This window comes from Propithecus coquereli, unplaced genomic scaffold (assembly GCF_000956105.1).
Source record: "Propithecus coquereli isolate 6110/MARCELLA unplaced genomic scaffold, Pcoq_1.0 Scaffold351, whole genome shotgun sequence".
NCBI classification, from domain to species: Eukaryota; Metazoa; Chordata; class Mammalia; order Primates; family Indriidae; genus Propithecus; species Propithecus coquereli.
In genome coordinates this window covers 2,049,790-2,072,349 of record NW_012149186.1, presented here as the reverse complement: position 1 = coordinate 2,072,349, position 22,560 = coordinate 2,049,790, and the positions used below count along the sequence as shown (strand labels likewise).

General features: G+C 36.7%; 1 protein-coding gene and 1 pseudogene across 1 annotated transcript in view; one reads left to right on the top strand and one right to left on the bottom strand.

The window, feature by feature from the left end:
- Nucleotides 1–22,560, top strand: part of BMPR1A (bone morphogenetic protein receptor, type IA) — a 125,849-nt gene that overhangs the window by 45,410 nt on the left and 57,879 nt on the right. Inside the window, exon 2 of the mRNA XM_012651255.1 lies at nt 22,042–22,155. The gene's annotated coding sequence lies outside the window, so the exon portion shown is untranslated. The remainder of the gene's footprint in view (nt 1–22,041; nt 22,156–22,560) is intronic.
- The window catches only part of LOC105815974, a 22,256-nt pseudogene continuing 14,303 nt past the window's right edge, over nt 14,608–22,560 (bottom strand).

Below are 22,560 nucleotides of genomic sequence, written 5' to 3'. Positions count from 1 at the left end.
GCAAAATTGAAGGGAAAGTCCAGGGAGTTCCTGTGTTCCCCGATGCACACAGGCATGGCCTGCCGCACTGTCAGCGTCCCCCACCAGAGCAGTACGTGTGTTACAACTGATGAATCTATGTTGACATGTCATCATTAACCAGTCTGTGCATTACATTAGGGTTCACTCTTGGTGTTGTACAGTATATGGGTTTTGACAAATACTTAATGATGTATATCCACATTATAGTATCATACAGAGTAGTTTCACTGCCCTAAAAATCATCTGTGCTCCACCTATTTATCCCTCCTTTCCCTCAACCCCTGGGAGCCACTGATCTTTTTACTGCCTTCATAGTTTTGCTGTTTCCAAAATGTCATACAGTTGGAATTGTAACAGTTTTTAAAATAATGAATTGGCTCCCTGTCTTTTCTGAAGGTGATTGATTTTCCTTTCTTTTTTGAATTGGTATGAACCCATTTATTAGTTCAACCCACTGCAGTTTTTATACTTGTTGAAAGTCAAACTGTCCCATTTTTGGCCATGGGAATGTCTTCAGGTTGGCTTCTGAGTCGTTTTGACATGATTCAAATAGTCTTTGATAATTCCCTTACTACCTTATAAAACAAGACATCCCAGGAACATCTTCTATAGTTTCTGCCTCATACCTGGAGTATCTCCAAGAAGCCTTGTTTTTTTTTTTTTTTTACCAGTGGAAAATGGTATTCCCAAACCCCAATCAGGGCTGTAGAGATGCTCGGATGCTCATTGCTACTGAGTTAGTCTTTGTTTCTAGGTCTTTTTAGTGGATATACTTGCAGATAAAAATTGGGAATCCTCATTTTCAAGGACATAAGGGTGATAGAATATTCCATAATTACTCATTTATTTTGTCACACATTTCATATCTGACAGTTATAGAATAACAATACAAATATATCCACCACCAATTGAAAACATTTTTTTGCATATGCTCTCCATTTCCCCCATTACCTGTGTAGTTGTGTTCCATGTATTACCAGGTCGTGTAGTCATTAGAGCATATATGCCCGTTATGCCCATTATACTCCGTTTTCATCCCCGGTTAGTCTACAAGTAACTATTTAATGCTCATCTCCAGTCCTCATGTCAACATCCCTCTACTTACGTTGGTTCCCTGAAACTCATTTTCTGGTATATTTCTCTAGAAAGGCTTATAGGAACAATATTCCCTGAAGTTTCTATATGATGATATGTATAATGTGTATACTTGAAAAATAGTTATACTGACAATAAAATTCTTGGCTTTCATTTACTTTCCTTGAGTATTTTAATTTTTTTCTGGCATAAAATACTTATTTTGGAAAGTCTGTTGTTAATGTAATTTTTTTCCCTTGATGTTTTTGCCTGGATGCCCCAATAATATTTTTTCCCTAAAAATCCTGTAATTTTACTATAATATATCTTGGTGTTGATTATTTTGGCTCAGTATTCTCAAGTATACAGTGTACGCGTTAATATATAGTTTCTAATCTTTTACTTTAGTAAAATTGTTTTGAATTACAGTTTTTAGTATTGGCTGTTCCCTTACTTTGACTTTCTCCAGGGATTCCTGTTAAAAGTTGGAACAATTTTTGTCAGTTTCTCTAGAATCCTTTTATTTCTTCATTTCTTTTTTTATTTTTAGGATTGTTTTTCTCATTTTCCATTTCTCTTAGGGCATTATCTGTTGTGTTTATTCACTTTTGTGTTCCTTGGTTTTATTCTTCATTTCCAAAATAAATTCTTTCTTTTATTTCTAATTCTTTACTGAGTCATGTTCTCACATTTGAGTTTCTTCCATTCTGATGTTGTTTTTCATACTTTATGTAATTTTCTTAATGTTTTTAGCTCATTTTGAAATAGTAGGTTATAGTACATTGGTTTTGTGTTTCTGCCCTTCTGGCATGCCTTAAATGGTCTGTAGGGATGTTGTTTTGCTACCTATTCTTTTTCCCCCCTTCTTATAATAGCTTGTAAGAGATTTGGATCTGGAAACTGTTCTGTAGGTCATTTTTATTAGAATTTTTCTGAATTTTAGGAAGGAGATACACTGATTCAGGATAGCATTTCAGTTATGTGTAAAAGACCAAGGGTTGCCTTATGAGATCTCCTGGTTCTATTACTGTCCCTCACTTTTATATGGGCCTCGTCTTTCCTTTCCTTTCTTTCTGTAGAACCTTTCCATTTCTCTTAGGGCGTTATCTGTTGTGTTTATTCACTCTTGTGTTCCTTGGTTTTATTCTTCATTTCTGAAATAAATTTTGTTCAATTTTGTTTCCACTGTCAGCAGTTTTTCTTTCAGTGCGAGGCTCTGTTCTAGAAGGGAGGTTTGGTTGGTCATTTTCAGAACTCAGAAGGGCTTGACTACTGTACCTGCTTCAGACCTTAAGCTGTGTAGACCCTTTCCCATCATCTGTAGTTGGATCAGTCAATTCTCCTACCCTCCTCAGTTCCATCTGCACTTTCACATTTGCTCACTGCTTTTCCGATGCATGCTTGTTGAATATTTTGCTTGTAGAAGGACATGGAAGAAGCAAACTAGTCTTTACCACTGTCAAGGCCTAAGAATTCCAGGTACCCGTTTGATTTATAACTGGAGGTAAGAGCTCAAGCCAAAACCTGGTTTCAAAATCTGTACCAGAAACAGTGACTCCGTGGAACCCAGGACTTAGATCCTCTGCCTAACCCCTGCCCACATAGCCAAGTGCCTGCCTGTGGAGTTGATTCAGTGCTTGTTCACAGCCAGCTCTCCTTCGGTCCAGGCCTGTGGGAGCACTTAGTTCTTCTGCCCCTTGAAGTCAGGTGGGATCATGTGACTGATTCTGGCCAGTGGACTTTGAGGGGGGAAGTTGTGTTACTTCTGGGTTAGCATAGTGAAAAGCCCGTGAAGATTCTCTGGTCTTTTTCTTTGCCTAGGAAATGCCTGGTCATGTGATTCATTTGATGCAGGAATAAGATGGTCAGCCTGGATCCTTGAATAACTGGAAATAGCTCCTACCCGTCCATGTCAGGCAAAAGCAAACTTTTGTTTTGTTGAGCCATTGAAATTTTGGGGTTGTTACCACAGCATAACTTAGACCTATGCTGTCTTATATAGTAGCCACTAGCTACATGGGGCTATTGAGCACCTGAAATGTGGCCAGTCCTAATTAAGATGTGTTACAAGTTTAAAGTACATAACAGATTTGGAAGTCTAAGTATGAAAAAAATGTAAATTATCTTATTAATAATTTTTATATTGATTATATATTGAATTAGTAACATCTTGGATCCATTGGGTTAAAATATACTAAAATTAATTTTAGCTCTTTCTCTTTAGTTTTTTTCATGAGGCTCCTAGAAAATTTAAGATTACACACATAGCCACATTTGTGGCATTATATTTCTCTTGGACAGCACTGACCCCTGCCTGGAGTAATTCAGTACCCCTCCCTCATCAGAGGATGGGCACTAGGGAAACTGAGCCACTGAGACTCCAGATTTGGAGAGAATACAAAAGAAGAATAACTGTAAGCAAGGATTAAGCAAAAGGCTATCTACTAGATCAGGAGATGTACCTCCTTTCCCTTAATTTCTGTCCCGTGTCCCTTTTCCACTTGTTTGCAAAGCCCTGGCAGTTGGAGGTATTCATTCACTCCACCTAGGAGACTGGAGGACTCCTTCCTAAGAAACTGAATGGCTCTGGGGAAGAGGTCAGCAGAGCCTGATGTTTGAGCTTCTCCATACCCACACAAGCAAGTGACTGCCCAGTTACCCTGCAGTGAACTCCGCTAGTTTACAAGCCCCACCTCTACCCAGAGAGTGTCCAGTCAGGGTTTATGAACCACCCTATATGAATAGCACCCAAAGATATCACCAGATACTTGTTGAAAACTTCTAACAGGAATACAATTCATTAAGGGAAAGAGGATAATAATATGAGTCCCTTTGCATATGAAGATAATGCAGGTATGAAAATATAAGTAAAAGGAAAAAATTAGCACATAGTCTTTGTGCTGAAGCTCTTCTTCAATATCTCCATTTCCTCAGTAGTCTTTTTCCAATTTTTTTCATTGTGATAAAATATATATACATAAAATTTATCATCTTAACCATTTTTAAGTGTACAGTTCAGTGGTATTAAATACATTAATGACATTGTACAGCCGTCACCGCCATTCATCTCCAGAACTCTTTTCACCTAGTAAAAACTAAAACTATGCTCGTTAAACAATGACTGTCCCTTCTCCCCTTTACCCCACCCACCCTGGCAACCAAGGTCTACTTCTGTGTCTGTGATTTTGACTATTCTGAGTACCTCACATAAGTGGAATCATGTGGTGTTTTTCTTTTGGTGACTGGCTTATTTCACCTAGTATAATATCCTTAAGATTTATCCATGTTGTAACATGTATCAGAATTTCCCTCCTTTTAAAGGCTGAATAATATTCCATTGTATGTATATGCCACATTTTGCTTATCTGTTCATTCATTCATAGACACCTGGGTTGCTTCCACATTTTAGCTATAATAATGCTGCTGTGAACATAGGTGTACAAATAAGAGTACTATGAACAATTGTACACCAACAAATCGGATAACCTAGAAAAAATGGACTGATTCCTGGAAACAAAACTGATCAAGACTAAATCATGAAGAAATAGAAAATCAGAATAGATCTGTAACTAGTAAGGAGATTGAGTAATTAAAAATCTGCTGACAAAGCCCTGAACCTGATGGTTTCACTAGTAAATTCTACCCAACACTTGAAGAAGAACTAACACCGGTCCTCAATTTTTTCCAAAAAATTAAAGAGGAGGTAACACTTCCCAATTCATTCTATGAGGCTGTCATTACCCTGACACCAAAGCCAGAAAAGGACACTATAAGGAAACTACAGTCAAATATCCCTTATGAACATTGATGCAAAAATCCTTAACAAAATACTAGCAGATCTTCCCCCAGTATTTTAAGAAGTTTGCTGAAGCATGAAATGGTTTTTTCTTTGGTTAATAATTTTAGGGAGCAAATGAAGAAGTCTTCATATTTCTTTTAGCTCAGTTATTTTTTTTTTGCTTTAAAATTTACAAGGTAGATGGAAGGAAGTTTGTTACAGATCTGTATTGAGGGCAGTAGTATAAACCAAACAGCAAAATACTCAAAATTCTCAAAATAAGTGTTATTATTTAGATAATTGCAGAAGTTATTTTTTCTTCTGTTGAGCAATAGTTACATGTGCTAGAATCATAGTTTGAGTGAATCGAAATATGTACTTGTGATCTGTCATATATGAACTGAAATCCCATCTCTGCCACCTACTAAATCTGACTCTATAGAGCCCTTTAAAACACACACAGTGAAATAGGATATAATTTCCAAGAGGGTAGGGTTTTTTGTATTCTTTGTTTTTTGGATTCATTGCTGTATCCCCAAGTTTAGATTAGTTCCCAGGACACACAGCTAGCACCCAGTAAATATGTATTGAATGAAGATGAAGAGTCCCTGCCTTATAGACTTGTTTTGAGGATTAAATGTGACAAGTATGTGAATGTTGTAAAACCAGCCATGTACTAAATAAGTACTCAGCTTGTGTCTGTTTATCTTACCTTTTAATTTCTGTGAGTCCTCACACATAAAGAGCTTCATTGCTACTTATTTTTAAGCCAGTTCCATCCGTAGACATCTCTGTATGTGTATTAAAAATACCATATTTCATAACAATTTGCCTATCTTGGGAAAACTTCAGTTATATAAAGTTTAAGATCTTTGCAACGTGGATTTTCCTAGAAAACTAACTTTATCCTCAAATTAGAAATTTATTCTTGAAGTTTCGTGCTTCCTTTGAGTATGCATCTCATCTCCTAAAAGTAATGGCACTTACAACATCAACTTCATAGATTAAGAGATCATTACATTTTTCAAAAACATTCATGCTACCGCCTACAGTTTATACTGCTCCCTTACTAAAAGTGAGTATAACGATATGATGAACGTGTTGTTTTCCCTCTCTTGCCAAAATGGTAAACTTGATTCTAAGGGGATCGCTGCTACATCACGGTTAGCCACAGATATTTCTTGATCTACATTTTATTCATTACTTAGGTCAGACTTGAGCGTGGGGGTGTGTGTGAGTGCGTGTGTATATGTATCTATATGTAGATTCTAAATCTTTCTGTTCTGAAAGTATTCATTTTTCTATCCTAAATAAATTCAAATCTCCGGTTTTGTTCTAAGTTTGTGTGTGGATAAAACCCTAATTACTCTATAGCCTAATTTTACTATTTTTTGGTAAGAATTTTTTAAACAGCTTTATTGAGGTACAATTTACATATACGGTTCACCCATTTAAAAGACACATTTCAGTGGTTTTTAGTATATTTGCAGATCTGTACAATCATCATCATACTCAGTTTTAGAACAGTTTCATCTATATATTATTCTAGATTTTACTCTGTTATATCATGGACAATTGGCACAGGATTTGGAAGAGAAAGTATGGCATCAAGATTAAAAGTGCAGTGTCTGGAGTCAGACTAATCTGGGTTTAAATCCCAACTCTCTACCATTTATTAACCGTGTGACTTTGGCCAGATTACTCAACCACTCTGAGTCTCAGTTTTCTTCCTCTATAATATGGAATTAGTAGTGGTACCTGCCTCCTAGGCTTATCTTAAGGATTAAATAAGATAATAAATGTATAGAATTTAGCACAGTAACTGGCACATAGTAAATGTTCAATAAACGGAGCTCATTAAATATCATTGTTGCCATAATTTTGTTCTTAAATCAACCAGCAAGTGTTCAATTCTATTAGGCGTTGTTACTGAGTACCGAATGGTGTTTCTATCAGTGATTCAGAATGTTTTCTGTATCTAGCAACCTTTTAATACAGCTGCTTACATTATTTTCTTATAAAAACTTCTAATTACTCTTGGAGAATACAGTTGGTTTCCTATTGATAGAGAACAATAATAGTAGTTTATACTTAGAAAGTGCTTACTGTTTGCTTGGCACTGTTCTAAGTTCTATCCCTATACTAACTCCTTTGATCCTCACCTTTCAGATGCATGCAGTTATTGTCCTCATTTTACAGATTGGGTATAGAGGAGGTTAAGCAACTTTGGTCAAAGGATTACGACAGGTAAGTGGTATAGCCAGAAATCTAATCTTGGTACTCAGTCTGGCTACAGAGCCCATGCTCTTATCCTTATATTCCTCACTTTTACCCTCTCCTTTCTAAAAGAATGGTAGATGATTTCAAACATCTTGACATCTTGGCTGCTAGGGGGGTTCTATGTTGAGAAGGACTGTGAGGTCTTTAATGCTTGGTTCCAAGCAGAACTGAAATGAGTAGTGATGTCTGCTATGGGCCTCAGATGGCCTGTATATTTATCACGTGGGTCAGACCATACATTGAAGATCCTGCTTCACCACCCTAGAATGTGGCTCCCCTGTGGGACCATGGCCAGGCACAGGGCACCCTTTCTGGACTCGGCGCAGAATACCTGTTTGAACCTGCACCACCCCCTCCTTGCATGCTGTCGAATCCTGCCAGTCCTTGGAAGGCTACCTTAAATTACTTCCCTGGAGTTAGCCCTGGTGATCTTCCCACCTGTGAAGCAGTGGTCTTTGTGCTCCTTAGTTAATCATCATGTGTAGTGGTATGACAACATTTGTATTGTCATCTGGTATCATTATTTAAATTTTATTGTCTTTATGGCTTGACTCCCCATGTTGATTAAATGTTGCTTACAGGTAGGGAACTATATCTTAAGTGGTTTCAAATTTGTTATAGTGCCCCTGGAAGTATTATATATATTTTTTTCTCTTTAAGTCTCACTGTCTGTTGATGATAGAATATTCTCTGAAATTCTTTGGTGTAAATGATCCAAAGTAAAAAAAAGAATAGAAGAAGAAAAAAGAATATTCTCTGAAATTCAAATATATCTAACCTCACAAATTTAGTCCCAAAGGTACAGGATATGTTTTTGCAAGAAGGTGGGTAGTCCCTAGTCAGGCTGTTGGATTATGTGCGTTGTATTGGGATAGTGGCTTCGGATTGTCTGCCTGCAGCTCTTTGGAACCTGGTGTTGCTTCCTTTTGAAATCTTCCTTGATTGCCCTAGTTGCTGCCCCTGCTGCATATAGGCCCCTCCCGCAGGCATGTGACTCACTGATTTAAAAGACAGTGCTGTACAGTAATTAACTACCTGCCTCTCGTCACATAGAGATGAGAGCTTAAATGTAGGCTTCCCAGCGAAAACTTTCTTCCCTGTGTATTTACCCACCTACAGACATGTAGCAACACTGTCCCACACCTGGCCTTTGGAGGAAATATCTCTAGACTATTTCCCCCTCCTGTTGGAAGTGATTAGTTTACATGCTTATATACAAGTGATAGATTTTACAGGGGTGCTGTTAATTGAAAAGAATTTTCTGTAATTTCTAGAATGTCATTACTCTCATTGATACATCTTGGGTGAGTGACAACTGGGTTTTTAATAAAGATAATTTTAAGTTTTTAGTAAATAATAATTAAGTCAAATGTTATATGACAGATTGATTGAATTAAATTCTGGCATAACCAGTACATGTCCTTAAGGTGATAGATGGTTATCCATTTTTCGTGAAGTGTAATTAGTTTTTAAGGAAACTATATCCATGTAAACAAACTCATTCTATCCTTACTATCTGCTTAGCAATCGTGAAAAATATTTTAACTATAATCTTAGAGTATGCATCATTAGGAAATAAATCTATTTTGAGAAAGAAATTTTAAATATTCTTCTATTTGCTAAATAGGACATCTAGAAATACTATTCTAATGTATCAATATGGTTATGTTAATATCTGTTTTGGCAATATCAAATAAAATCTTCATAAATTATATATTGTATAATTGAATTTCCAAAAAAAGTTCTTGCCCTTGTTTCTGAAGCACAGACATAATCTTTGACCTTTTAAGCAAGATTTAATTTTTCATTCGACTTATAATTCACAATTTCCAGAAAAAAAAGTTTAAAAATTTGCTGATAGGGGAAAGATCTTTGGGACTTCCTTGTACATCTGTCAATATTTGATTTTAATAAACTCTTTCAGACCAACATGTTCACTAAACCCTACAAGTAAAATTATTACTCGTAACTAATAAAGTACATATTTCCCCACATTTTTACTTTAAAAACTTACAAATTGATAGAAGAGTTGAATGGATAGTAAATACTCATTCACTTGCAAACATTTTGCCTCATTTGCTTTCTCTTTCTCCCTGTTTCTAAAAACATACATTTTTTTTCTGAGCCATTTGAAAGTAAGCTGCAACATCTAGCCAGTTAACCCCTATATATTTTAGCAGGTATATACTAAGAACAAGGTTGTTTTCCTGAAGAGTTATTATCAAACCTAAGAGATTTAGTATTAATACAATATTATCTAATGTGTGACTCTTATTTCCATTTCCTTTATTTTCCCACCAGAACAGTTCTTTATAGCTGTTTTGATTTTTGATCCAGGAACCAATCAAGGAAAATATATATATATATTGCATTTGACTGTTAAATTTCTTTAACCACTACCCGACCTCTACTACCCCTGCCCCTGTGGTGTTTTATGCAATCTTACGTTTTTTCTTTTTACATATAGGATATCCCACAGTTTGATGATTATATTTTATGACTATTAATACATTAAAATATTTTGTAATGAATACAATGTAGATAGCATTGTGTATTTTCCATTGCATTACGAGGTGAAATAAATTTTTTACATTCTGTTTTTTTCACTTTATAATAGCTTAATATTTGTTTTGATGTATTGCTCTTAAAGATTTGTGATACAGTATCCTCAAATTTCAAGATACAGTCTTGCAGTTATTTACTCTTAATTTTGTTAGTATGATATATTCCAAAAATATGGAAAGTACTGTAGTACTATGTCTATAATATACATAATAGACAATTATGCACATTTACATAAATGTGAAGACATTTATGTCATCTGGGTATGTAGCTAAATACACAGATTTTAAAAATATTAACATTTAGCCATGTTTGCTTCAGATTAAAATAGAATTTATATTCTAAAACCTATCCTACATACAAAGGTATGTATAATATACATGTACATTTTAAATAGTAATAACCATAAGTGAATAAATCTGGCCCAACCTTCTTCTTTAAGAAATGTAATGGTGTCTTCAAACCCCTTTATGCCTCAGGATAATTACTTCTCCCTCTCCAGAGTTAACTGCCCTCCTAAATTTTAGTGTTATTCCCTTAGTTTTTCTGTAAGATTTACGACATTTGTATTTTCTCTTTAATATACACTTTTTTTGCATGCCCTATTTTTGAGCTTTATATGAGTGGAATTATACTGTATGTATGTATTCTTGGACTTGATTTTTAATTCAACATTTTCGTTTTGAGATTTCATTTGTATTGACATTCTTAGCTGAGGTTCATTCATTTTCACTACTGTGTGATAATTCCATTTTGTGAGTGTACCACAGTTTATCCATTTTGCTGTTCTTTGACACTTAGGTTTCCTCTAGTTTTGCTATTAAGAAAACAATGCTGTAAATATTGTTGTGCTTGTCTCATCGTAGCTGCATAGAAAAGGTCCTCTAGGTTTTATACCCAGAGCTGGAATTGTTGTCTTTGGGTATGTGTGCTGTCAACTTTACTAGATAATGGCAAAATGTTTTCTTTTAAACAGTTGTGGATTAAGCCAAATAAGGAATTCAAGAGGAGCAGGTTTGTGAGAAGATGGAAAAGCAAGATGAGTTATGTTTCATGTGTTTTGAGTCTTAGCATATCTGTTTAGAAATGTCAAGTAGGAGTTTGAGATGTGTTTGCTTTTTAGCTCCACCCATCTTTGTTTTTTCCTGGGTTGACTCATTCAGGTATGTCATCTTTCCCTTCTCCTTAAGTGGTCTTTTTTTTTTTTAATCGTACCACTGCATAACAATTACTTGATTGTGATGGAAGATGTGTTCAGTTTTTATACCTCAGTCTCAGGCTGTCATATACAGCCTTTTTATTTCCCTGCGGGGTCCCCAACACCCCGCCCCCCTGACCAGGGAAACTTAGGAAGGTGGGGGCATAGTGGTGGTTGAGAAGCTTCAGCTACTCCCCTCCTCCATCCATTTTATCACAGCCTAAGCCCCCACCCTCACCGCCCCCTCCCATGGAAAAATTGTCTTCCATGAAAACTGCCTGCATCATCCTGAAACCAGTCCGTGGTGCCAAAAAAGTTGGGGAGGTTGGGGGCTGCTGCTAGAGACCTTTCTGATTCCCAGGGATGATGTAAATGAAAAATGGGTAGAAGGGTAGTGGTATTGGCAAATGTGCATTCCAGGTAGGTGTTAGCAAAGAAGAGAAAACGTAAGAAAAAGTTGGGGATACAAGCTGAAACATACAAATAAGCAAATAAATAAACACAACACTCTTTGGGGACCATTTAAGTCTAGAATAAACAATATTATTAATAGTCCCTGATGATTTCACTATATTGTAGCATAACTCTGTAATTGGTGTTCATAATGTTAATTCTAAATTTCTTTATGTGTTGAGAACGTGCAACAATGCACATTTTAGAAGAATTCATGGACCCTTAGCAATCTAGAATCACTTCCTGATAATTCCTTATAGTAGAAATTTTACTGTTTCATGTGGTGAAATTATTCAAAGTAGCTTGCTCTAAGGTACTCTTACTTATCAGCCAATAAAACAAATGATCTATTGGTAATTTCTGAAAACCTCTATAGCTACAGTCCCCAACCCCTGGACTGGTACTCGTCTGTGGCCTATTTGGAACCAGGCCACACAGCAGGAGGCGAGCAGCAGAAGCAGCTTCACCTGTACTCACCGCCACTTCCCATGGCTTGCATCACCACCTGAGTTCCGCCTCCTGTCAGATCAGTGGCAGCATTAGATTCTCACAGGAGCACAAACCCTACCGTAAACCGTGCGTGAGGGATCTAGGCTGACAATCTGAGGTGGGGCTGAGGCAGTGATGCTAGCTCTGGGGAGCAGCTGCAAATACAGATTGTCAATAGCACAGAGGTTTGACTGTACAGTAAATGCAATGTGCTTGAATCATCCCCAAACCATCCCTCCTCCACCCCCCATCCATGGAAAAATTGTCTTACATGAAACCAGTCCCTGGTGCCAAAAAGGTTGGGGACCACTGCTCTGTAGGAGAAAAACAGGTGATATACAGTATATTAATCTACTGACTAAATTGGATTTACTTGGAAAGGGAAAGAGGATATATCAAATAATTTAAATGTCTTATGTTGTATTATGTTATTAAATTGTAGTGAATAAAAGAATATCGAAGTGGTTTTCACGATTCATAGTTGGGAAGGATAAATTGAAAAAGAACAAGACATAGATTATCATCTGGGAGTTCATTTTGCTGTAGGTGCCACCCGTAGAACAAATTGGCACTCGCCTTGTGATAACCACTGCTTCACAGAGCCAGAAGAGGAGGGATACCAAGAGGAAAAGGCCCTTTCCTAACTTAAGACTGAGGACTCAGAAGTTGACTTGGGAACTGCTGTTTTGTTTAGTCCTCTACTACGGGGACACTTCCATTCCATAGGAAACTAGAAACCACTGCAGAATTGAAGTTTCCTAGCTAATCTTTTCGTCTTTGTTGTTCAAAAAATGCACATCTGGCTGGGTTCTGTGGCTCATGCTGCCTGTAATCCTAGCACTTTGGGAGACCAAGGCAGGACGATTGTTTGAGGCCAGGAGTTCAAGACCAGCCTGAGCAACATAGTGAGACCCTCGTCTCTACAAAAAATTTTTAAAAACCCAGCCATGTGTAGTGGCACGTGCCTGTCGTCTCAGCTCCTCAGGAGGCTGAGACAGGAGGATTGTGTGAGCCCAGGAGTTTGAGGGTGCAGTGAGCTGTGATCACGCCACTTACATGCTCACCGGCAATGCATGAGAGATCCTGGGGGACAGAGTGAAACCCTGTCTCAAAAAAAAAAAAACCACACAGGTATATACACACATATGTATACTCACACCCACATAAAAGAAAGATGATGTCTTGAATAGTCTTTGAACAGTTATTTTACTATTCAAGATCTAATGGAATGCAGAGGTAAAAACACTCCTTAGAAAATAGATTCTTTAAAATCTTGAAATAATTATAGATTGACAGGAAATTGCAAAAATAGTAAGGAGAGGTCCCTGGTACCCTTCATCTTTCCCCTGATAGTTACTTCTTACTACCCATAATACAGTATCAAACCAGAAATTGATATTGATAATTTCATGTATAGTTCTATGTTGTTTAAACATACGTGTAGTAGATTTGAGTAACCACCGTGGCAACAAGACACAAATTCCATCACCACAAAGTTCTCCCTTGTACTACACACACCTGCCCCCTTGGCAACCATTAATCTGTTTTTCATCTCTGTGATTTTGTCATTTTGAGAATTTTTAATGGAATCATCTAGTGTGTGACCTTTTGAAATTGGCTTTTTCCCCCCTTAGCCTAATTCCTTGAGGTCTGTCCAAGTAATGTGAATCAACAGTTCTTTCCTTTTTATTGCTGGGTGGGATTTCATGGTATGGATGTACCACAGTTTGTTCAGCCATTTACCTGTTGAAGGATAATTCCCCTCACTCCTAGTTTTTGGCCATTGAAAGTAAAGCTGCTATGAACATATGTTATGTTCAGGTTTTTGTGTGGACATAAATTTTTATTTCTTTGGGACAGGTGCTGTTAAAAAGTGATTCCATGACACTTGTTAAAGCATGGTAAGGACTGTCACTGTTGGTGCAGGGACCGCTGCCGCAGGGTCCTGCCACGGGGCAGAGAGAGATTGGCCTCAGTGCTTAGTGTAGCTTGGGCAAGTGGGAAGTGATGGCTGAGAAGCAGGTGGGGTCAGTGGGTGGAAAATTGCCAAGAAGAAACATCAGGGGCTAAGGAGGATTCTGGCTAAACCAACCTAACAGAATTCTTGCTAAAGACAGGTCAGGGTGACCAGACGTCACCTGGGGGGTGGTGGAGGATGAGGAACCTGATCATCAGATACCAGGGTCGGGGGTGCCTGCCTAACTTAGTGAGGTTTTTTGCTAAAACGGGATTTTATAAGGAAGTGCATGGATGGGCGTAGGAGACAGTTCAGGAACCTGACCAAGCAAGAATCTTTGTCAGTGCCCGGGAGTACGATCAGTGAGTTACCTGTTAGTGTATGTTTAGTTTCTGAAGAAACTGCCAAACTTTTCCAGAGTGGCTGTGCCGTTTTACATGCTCACCGGCAACGCGTGAGAGATCCGTTTTCTTCACATTCTTGTCAGCACCTGGTCTTGTCACTTTTTTATTTTGGCTATACCAATAGGTATGTAGTGATGATCTCAGCATAGTCTTAATTTCTATTTTCCTGATGACCAGTAATGTTGACCTTATCTTTTCATGGGATTATTTGCCGTCCATATATCCTCTTCAGTGAAACGTCTCTTCATATTTTTTGCCCATTTTCTAGTTGAATCTTTTTTTCGTACTGTTGAGTTTTGAGATTTTTGTTTGTTTTTTGAGGGTTTTTTGCTTAATCAGTAAGTTTATTGTCTTTATCTGAAAAAATCCTCATAGAAAATGGCTGTTTGGCTTAGCTTTCAGCAGCCTGCTCCTGAGCTCTGAGGAAGCTTGCCTTCTGAGCTACCCAGTCTTTGTTCTGGGCAAGGGACGTTTTGGGATGGTTCCACCTCTTCTTTCTTGGGATTTCTTCTCATAGACTGGATTATCTTGTGTAGCTTTCTTACGTGTACACCTCCTCCGTCATGTCTGGAGTAACGTTCTTTATGTATTGAGAGAACTGTTTCTTGTGAGCATCTTCATCTTCCACTAGATAACACATATAATCTGCAACATTGTGACCCACGGTGTGCTTCCAACGTACTTCTGCGTTAAATTCCTCGCCTTCAGAATCGTAACCAGGGAAATCATTTGGTACTCTGAGGTGTAGACAAGTCTCCATCCCTTCAGCTCCCTTCAGGGCCCCAAAACTTTATTTCCGGTGGTGGTTCTGGCAAGGCCTGCCTCCAAATGGCCCGTAAAAGCACCAGGCTGGCCATCAAAGCTTTCCACATTGTATTCATCTCCAGTCACCTCCACTTGGCCTTCGTAAATCTTGCCTATGCCAAACCTACCGCGAAGGCTGCGGGCCAGCGACAGCCCGGTACAGTATGCTGCAGCACAATTTGTCTGGCCACCATATTTTGGTAGCTTGTGTGCATTAACTACAACATCTGCAAAGACTGTCATATCCCCTTCTATACTGGCGTAAGCAATCTGAGAAATGGTGTGTTAGTTACACAAACTATCATTCTGTATTTGGGTGTGTTGTGCTTATTTTTACCCTATATGGCCAGGCGTTTCCGAGTGTAGTAATCAGTTTTACCCTCTCATCATCTTCTAAATTTCACTTGGTATCTCTTAAAGTAGGCCTTTAAGAATAAGGCCTGGTTACAAACCCCATCCTGCTGGATAGAGACCGGAGTCTGCGGCCCCCCGCCCCACAGACTTTGAGTTCTGAGATTTCTTTGTGTATTCTAGATGAGCCCTTTGTCTTATGTGTGGTTTGCAAATATATTCTCCTGGTCTGTACCTTTTTTCACCTTCCCAACAGGGTCTTTTGTAGAGTAAATGTTTTTAATTTTGATCAAGTCCCATTTATTATGTTTTTTTCTTCATGGATCTTGCTTTTGGTGTCATTCTCCATTCCCACTCGCACCCCCCAGCCCTAGACAACTGCTGATTTACTCTCTGTCTCTATGGAATTGCCTATTCTGAACATTTCATATAAATGAAGTCATATAATATGTGGCCTTTGTGTTTGGCTTCTTTTACTTGGCATATTTTCCAGGTTCGTCCGTGTTGTATCATGAATCAGTTCCTTCTATGGCTTCATTTATTTTTAGGGCTGAATAATATTCTATTGTGTGGATAGACCATGTTTTGTTTTTCTATTTGTCAGTTGATGGGCTGTCAGCAGATGTTATGTTATTTCCACTTTTTTGTCTACACCAAAGCAGTTGCATATGTAGCCTGCCAGCGAGCCTTTCACCTTCCTCATACGTGATGCACACACGCACTTCTGTATGTGTGTATAGTTTTGTTTGCTTTTTTAAGTAAGAGAAGTGACTTATTTTATAGTTTTTTTAAACTGAAAGTATTTGGGACCTCTTTCCATGTCCATAAAAATAGATAAGATATTCTTTTAAATGACTGTATAGTGTTTAGTGTAACTGTTTAATTGATCCCATACTGATGAACATTTAGGTGACATTGGATAACTTCCTGTTTTTCTTATGTAATAGTGGCAATAAGCATCCTTATACAAGTGTCTTTCCAGGGCAGAGCTCATTTTACCTACTTTTGATTTTTCTGTTCAGTGTAACACATCATTCACAAGTGTACCGATTACATCCTGTATGCTGGGCGCTGGACTATGCTTACAACGCTAGGGACACAGCCCTAGTAAAATGCTATTGCTGTATGATAACATTTGTAAAGATGAAATATATATAAGTAGTTCATCATAATTCACTGTAGTAAGTGCACAATGTGTTATTACTGGACTCATTTAGAATAAGTAACTACATAAGGGAGTGGGGAAGATTTAACAAGGAGGAGATACTTGAGGTAGGTCTTTGTGCGGACAAATGGAAGTTCACCCGGCAAAAAATAAGAGATAAGAACACTTTGACTTTTGAAATGGAATTGCAAATATGAAGAAAGGTAGAAGCACTAAGTAGCCTGGCGTATTTAGGAAATAGCAAATACATAGTTTAATATAGCCAGCAGGAGGCTTTTTGGCAGGGATTGTAGCAGAAGATAGGCAGGTTAAATAGATGGAAAGAAGATTGTAGCAGTCCTCGAGTGTCCTCCTAATGAATTTGAACTTCATTTTGTAAATAATTGGAAATCATTGAAAATTTTTAAAGTATGCTTTTTATTTTTAGAAAATTTTTAGAGTTGTGCTGTGAATATTTTAGAACATTTTCACCACTTACCGAAGTTACTCACTTCTATCTTTTGATCTAGGCAACCACTACTTTGTTTTCCGTCTCTAAATTTGCCTTTTCTAAACATTTTGTATGTGTGGAATCATACAATAGGTAGTATTTTCCATCTGACTTCTTTCACTTAGCATGTTTTGAGGCTCATTCGTGATGTAATATGTATTAGTAGTTTGTTCCTTTTTATTGCCTGATAGTATTCCATTATGAGGTTATGCCACACTTTGTTTATGCATTTAGCATTTATGCATTTAGCAGTTGATGGATGTTTGGACTGTTTCCAGCTTGGGATGTTATGAATAGAGCTGCTATGAACATTTGTAGATAGGTCTTTGTGTGGATACATATTTTCATTTCTCTTGTTTAGGTTCCTATATAGAGGACATTTTGGATCCTATGGTGAGTTTATATTTAACTTTAGGAAATTGGCAAATTGTTCCCCAAAGTGACTGCATCATCTTACAGTCCCACCAGCAATGTATGAGGGTTCCAGTTTCTCTTGTGTGTTCACCAACACTTAGGATTGTCTGTCTTTTTGATTTTGGCCATTCTAATGGCTATGTAGCTGTATCTCATTGTAGTTTGAATTTGTATTTTCCTAATGACATGATGTTTATAATCTTTTCATAAAGCACAGTGATCTTTTAGAAACACAGGGACAATTAATAGAGGTAAGAATTGAGGTGGGCTATAAGAAAGAGGAGAGCCTGCACTACATGATGTATATAGAGAGGGGGAGAGACAGATTTCAAAGATATGTATATCAGACTTAGAACAGGCAGCATTTAATAACTGCCTAAATATACTATGTGAAGCTGAGGGGGTAGGGCTTACGAACCCAAGATTTCAAACTTTGGCAGTTGGGCAGATTGTGCCGCTGTTAGCCAAAAAAAGTGAATTACAGGTGCATAAACAATTTTTGTGCTAGTAGGTGATGGCTTTTATATTGATACTGTTGTCTTGATGTACCACTGTCATAAATATTTAACAGAGCTGTTTGGTAGTTTGAAAGCATGTATCTAGTTCAAAAGAATATCTGGGCTGAGGTATAAATTTAGGGGAGTTAATATTGTGTAGATAACAGTTGAATTCATGGAAACAAATGGTGCGTCTGTTCCTAAATCACTGTATCTTCTGGGTTACTTTTGGCAACTGAAAATTTCTTAAACAATGAGAGAATTTAATATAATAAAAAGATCCAAGTTAAGATGGTTCTAAGATTAATGCATGTAGGCATAACAGTATCACCAAGGACCCAGGTTCTTTGCATCTTTTAATGCTGCTGCCATTCTTCATCTGTTGGGTTGTCCTTGCGGTCCTGTGATGGCTACCGCAGTTCTGGTTGGCACATTCAAACACGGAGTTGTATGTGAAAAAGGGAGTGGGGGGTTAGGATGTTTTCACCTGGGTGTCTTTTTTCATCAGCCAGGAAAACTTTTCCTAGAAGTTCCTATTCTCTTGTCTTACTGACCGGAATTGGATTAAATCCTTGTTGCCAAACTACCCACAGGCACGGGGAATAGAAATTGCCACAATTGATTTAGATCAGAGCTGTCTAGCCCAAGTATTAATAATCTTTTTCCGATATCTCATGGAAGAAGCCTTTTCCCCCTCTCCTTTTGGTTCTTTCCTGTTGTTCAGACTGGTTAGATTTTCTAGACAACTCAGTTTCAGATCACTGAGTTGTTCCTGTTCAGTACTTCAGATCAGCTAATATTTTTGCTGAAATCCTCCTCTGTCATTAACTGTACTAGATTCTAGGATACAGAAATGAATAAGAAACATACAGTTTGATTTAGAAATAAGCTTAAGCAAAAGAGTGCTGTGACAGAATTGTACACTTAAGTTTATTTGTATTAATGGATTTTATATGTTTGGTTTTATGAGAAAACTTATCTTGAGTTTCAAAATCAAGCTTATATTCAATTTATAAGTGAACTTTTGGAACTTTAGAATACAACCCATTCATGAGTTGACCTTCCCTTTCTGTGTTATGTGGTTACATGTTTTGTTATAGAAATATATGGTGAACTAGCCTAAATTACACTGTTCATTTGAGTTATTTAAAACTAAAACTGTATTATGTCTTTCTAGAGCATAATGTTTGAGTTTTCTAGTTAATGTACTGAAGGTTTTAACAGTAATACCTTTAGTTTAAGATCCCAACTGAAATGTTTGTAAAGTGTAGAATATTTTGTAATTTGATTTTTAAATAATGGTTATATAAATGCAGATGGAGGGTTTATAGCAGTGTCTGTATGGTATATGAGGTGCTTTTCATGGATGCTGAGAGGAAAGGAGAAATGAAGATAGGGAAGAGAGGATTTGGAGTGGTAGAAGAACAAAATGTGCAATCAGTGTTGCTGATTCTTCAGAATACTAGAATTCCACTACATTTTGATATATGGTACAAACTCTAAAGTAATCTTAAATTTCGTCTTAGACTGAGTATATTTATCAAAAGCATATTCACGCTATTCTTTCCTATAAAGCAAATCTTACACAGAAATCAATGGTGATATTCTAACACCTCAGAGTCCAAGATAACTAGTATAATATCCATAATCAATGTGTATCCCTGAAGGGCTCCATATGATTAGTGATCTTTAAAGTACATTGATGGTTTAAGATTTAACCATTTTAATAACTTTGAAAACCAAGAAGGATATGTACATTTTGATGGCAGAAAAAGATATTTTTAAAGAAAATGTGGGATTAGAATGATTTTTTACATTTGTTTGCAAATAGTTATTGAGGAAATTTTAATGTTAGCTCTGAATTATAAAATGTTAGAATATATTTAGAAAGGTTTGATTTTCATTTATTTCAACTCATTAGGAAGCTCTGATGTGTTTCTCTTTAATATGTTTCTACAACTAATAAGCTTGAAAATTTCAAACACAAAATCCTTGGTGAAAAAATTACTTTATTATTTAGTGTTTGGGTTTGAGTAGCATCCCTTGTAGTTGTTGAACACAAGTTTATAGTGCTAAAAGCCTGTGGTAAATTACCTAGTAAATTAAGTGGCTCCAGTTGTTTGCAACATTTTGCCTATGTAAATCCAAAGTAGATATTTATAGATTTGTGCTTGTAAGACTATAGCACTGTATTGTGAAGTTCCTAACCTTTATTCAGACAATTTTCAGTATGTATAATACAAAGTAGTTTGCAGACCTGCGCGTGCTTTCCTTTGATTGTCTTTTGTTTACCTCTGAGTAATGAAATCAAATCTTACTTGATTTTCCTCAGCCAGTCTTAAGTTTAATCTTTAGAAAAGGTTTTCTGAAGTTTTTGTTTTGTGAAGTGTTCGTACTTGTGAGAGAACAGAGAGAGACTGGATGATCTGGGGTCTTGGACTTTGAAAATGGGATATTTGAAAGTTCTTTTGGTTATATATTCTCATATTTTTTTAAAACTTCAGATTTAGCCTAAAGCTTAAAACTTGTTTTTTAACCAAGGAGAAACAATGTTGTGATAAATAGCGCTGTAATAAGCAATGCTTGGTAAGTGGCTTACATGTTAATTTTATTTATTATTTGATCCACTGGAAATATCTGGTAGAATTAGAATCAGGTCATATATTTTAAACAGAGATACTTTGATGGACTGTACTTTTTCAGGAATAGATTAATCTGAACTTTGTTTAATATTAATACAATGATTGCCTTCTCTCTTTCTCTCTCTCTTATACACTCCCTTAGGGATGAATGGAGTAGTTGGCAAAGGATGGCTTTGGAGAAAAATCTTTATGCCATTTCTAAAATGGAAATACAATGCCTTTTGTTTTTGATTCGTATAAGGGAAATTCTTTAAGATTATGAACATCTCAGAAAAACATTAAAAACCAAGTCTCCATTCCTTGCCCTCCCTCATTTCCCTGAGTGATAGTCTGAGAGTATTACAGTCATGGGCACTCTGAAAAATGTTAAGGGCTTGGTTAAGTGTGGGTAACTAGTGCATTGAGAAGACTGTTAAAGGCTCCTAAATGCAGACGAAGCATTACTAATTGCTTTCAGGGTCAGGCTGTCTTTAGTTGGACCATGAAAGATTTAGCATGGTCCCATGGCTGCCTGTCTGCCTAGCGTGGCTGCCTGTCTGCCTAGCGGAGACTCTTGTCTTTAAGAAAGACTACTATCTGATATGCTAGACCGGTTCAGGTTGCCCCGGTTTACATGAATTTAGTGATTATTGCCAAGATTACTAAACCTCAGTGAGACACAAATGATACTTCTAAATGGACTTGAAGACAAAGGCATTTGACCTTGCAGTGGGACATAAGTAATGTATGTACAGCTAGCTCATTTTAAAATACGAAACAGAATACTTTGCTATTTCAAGTTTCAGTTACAAGATAAATGCAATAAAATTATTTTTAAGATCCCTAAGTAAACAGCACACAGATCTTTAAATAAATTAAATGTTTTAATGTTTTCCATCTTTTAGATTTGTGAATATTTGCCCCTTAAATCGGTAGGATATTAATGGCGGTATTAGCATACAGTAGTTCAAACCTATCCCATGGACTTAGACCAACCAGTGCAATTAATTCTTTATCTTCACAAGTCCTAGTGTTCTAGGTAGAAGTTTGGCAGAAATTAAAACTGGTTATGAGGCTTTGTGATAAAAAGTGAAAAAAGAGATACTAGCTAGGTGGTCAAATATATTTTTGCCCAAGTGGGAATCTGAATATCACAGAATTGTAAATTTTAGTGCTGCTTCTACCTGTTTCTGTTTTTTCAAATTGAGATGAGATTTTTTTGTTTTCCCCCTCAAAGCTTTAAGCTAACATAGATTGTATATGTAAGTACTTTTTCTACAGAACTAACTAAAAACTTCTTTGGGCAGAGGCTGGGGAAAATGGCAAAGTGCTAGGTTTCTAAAAAACTGTAGAACTTTTCATTGACTTTACTTTGAAAATGTATAGTTTGACACATGAAACATTTTTAGCATTGCTTCTACATGTGTTATTCTGAAAAACAAAAGTTCTTCCGGTCTTAAATAAGTTCTTTTTTTCTAAACAGATTTATGAAAATATGCATCAGTTTAATACTGTCTTGGAATTCATGAGATGGAAGCATAGGTCAAAGCTGTTTGGAGAAAATTGGAAACACAGTTTTATCTAGCTGCATTCCGAGGTAAGGAAAAGACTTTTCCTTTTAATAAAATAATTAATATGAAAATTCTCATTTCTTAACAATTGAAAATTATCATCACTGCAACATTATTTCAGCTTCTTTAGATTCTTTATAACACCACAACTTTATATTAGTTTCTTTAATCACCTTCCTCACAAGTTCGTAAGTAATTCTAATATATTTTCTTCTTCTTGTAAATGTTGAACCTCTTCAAGAGTGAAAAATGTTTATTCTTACTAATATCATTTTTTTAACTGTACTTTTAGAAAATAAGCATTAACTAGTTTATTTACTTATTTCTTCCAAGATTGCAAAGCAGAGTTCAGAATGGTAGACTATATTGAAACAATGAATGTTTACATTATTCTGAAAGTTTCACAAATTTTAGAACTCAGGATAAGATTT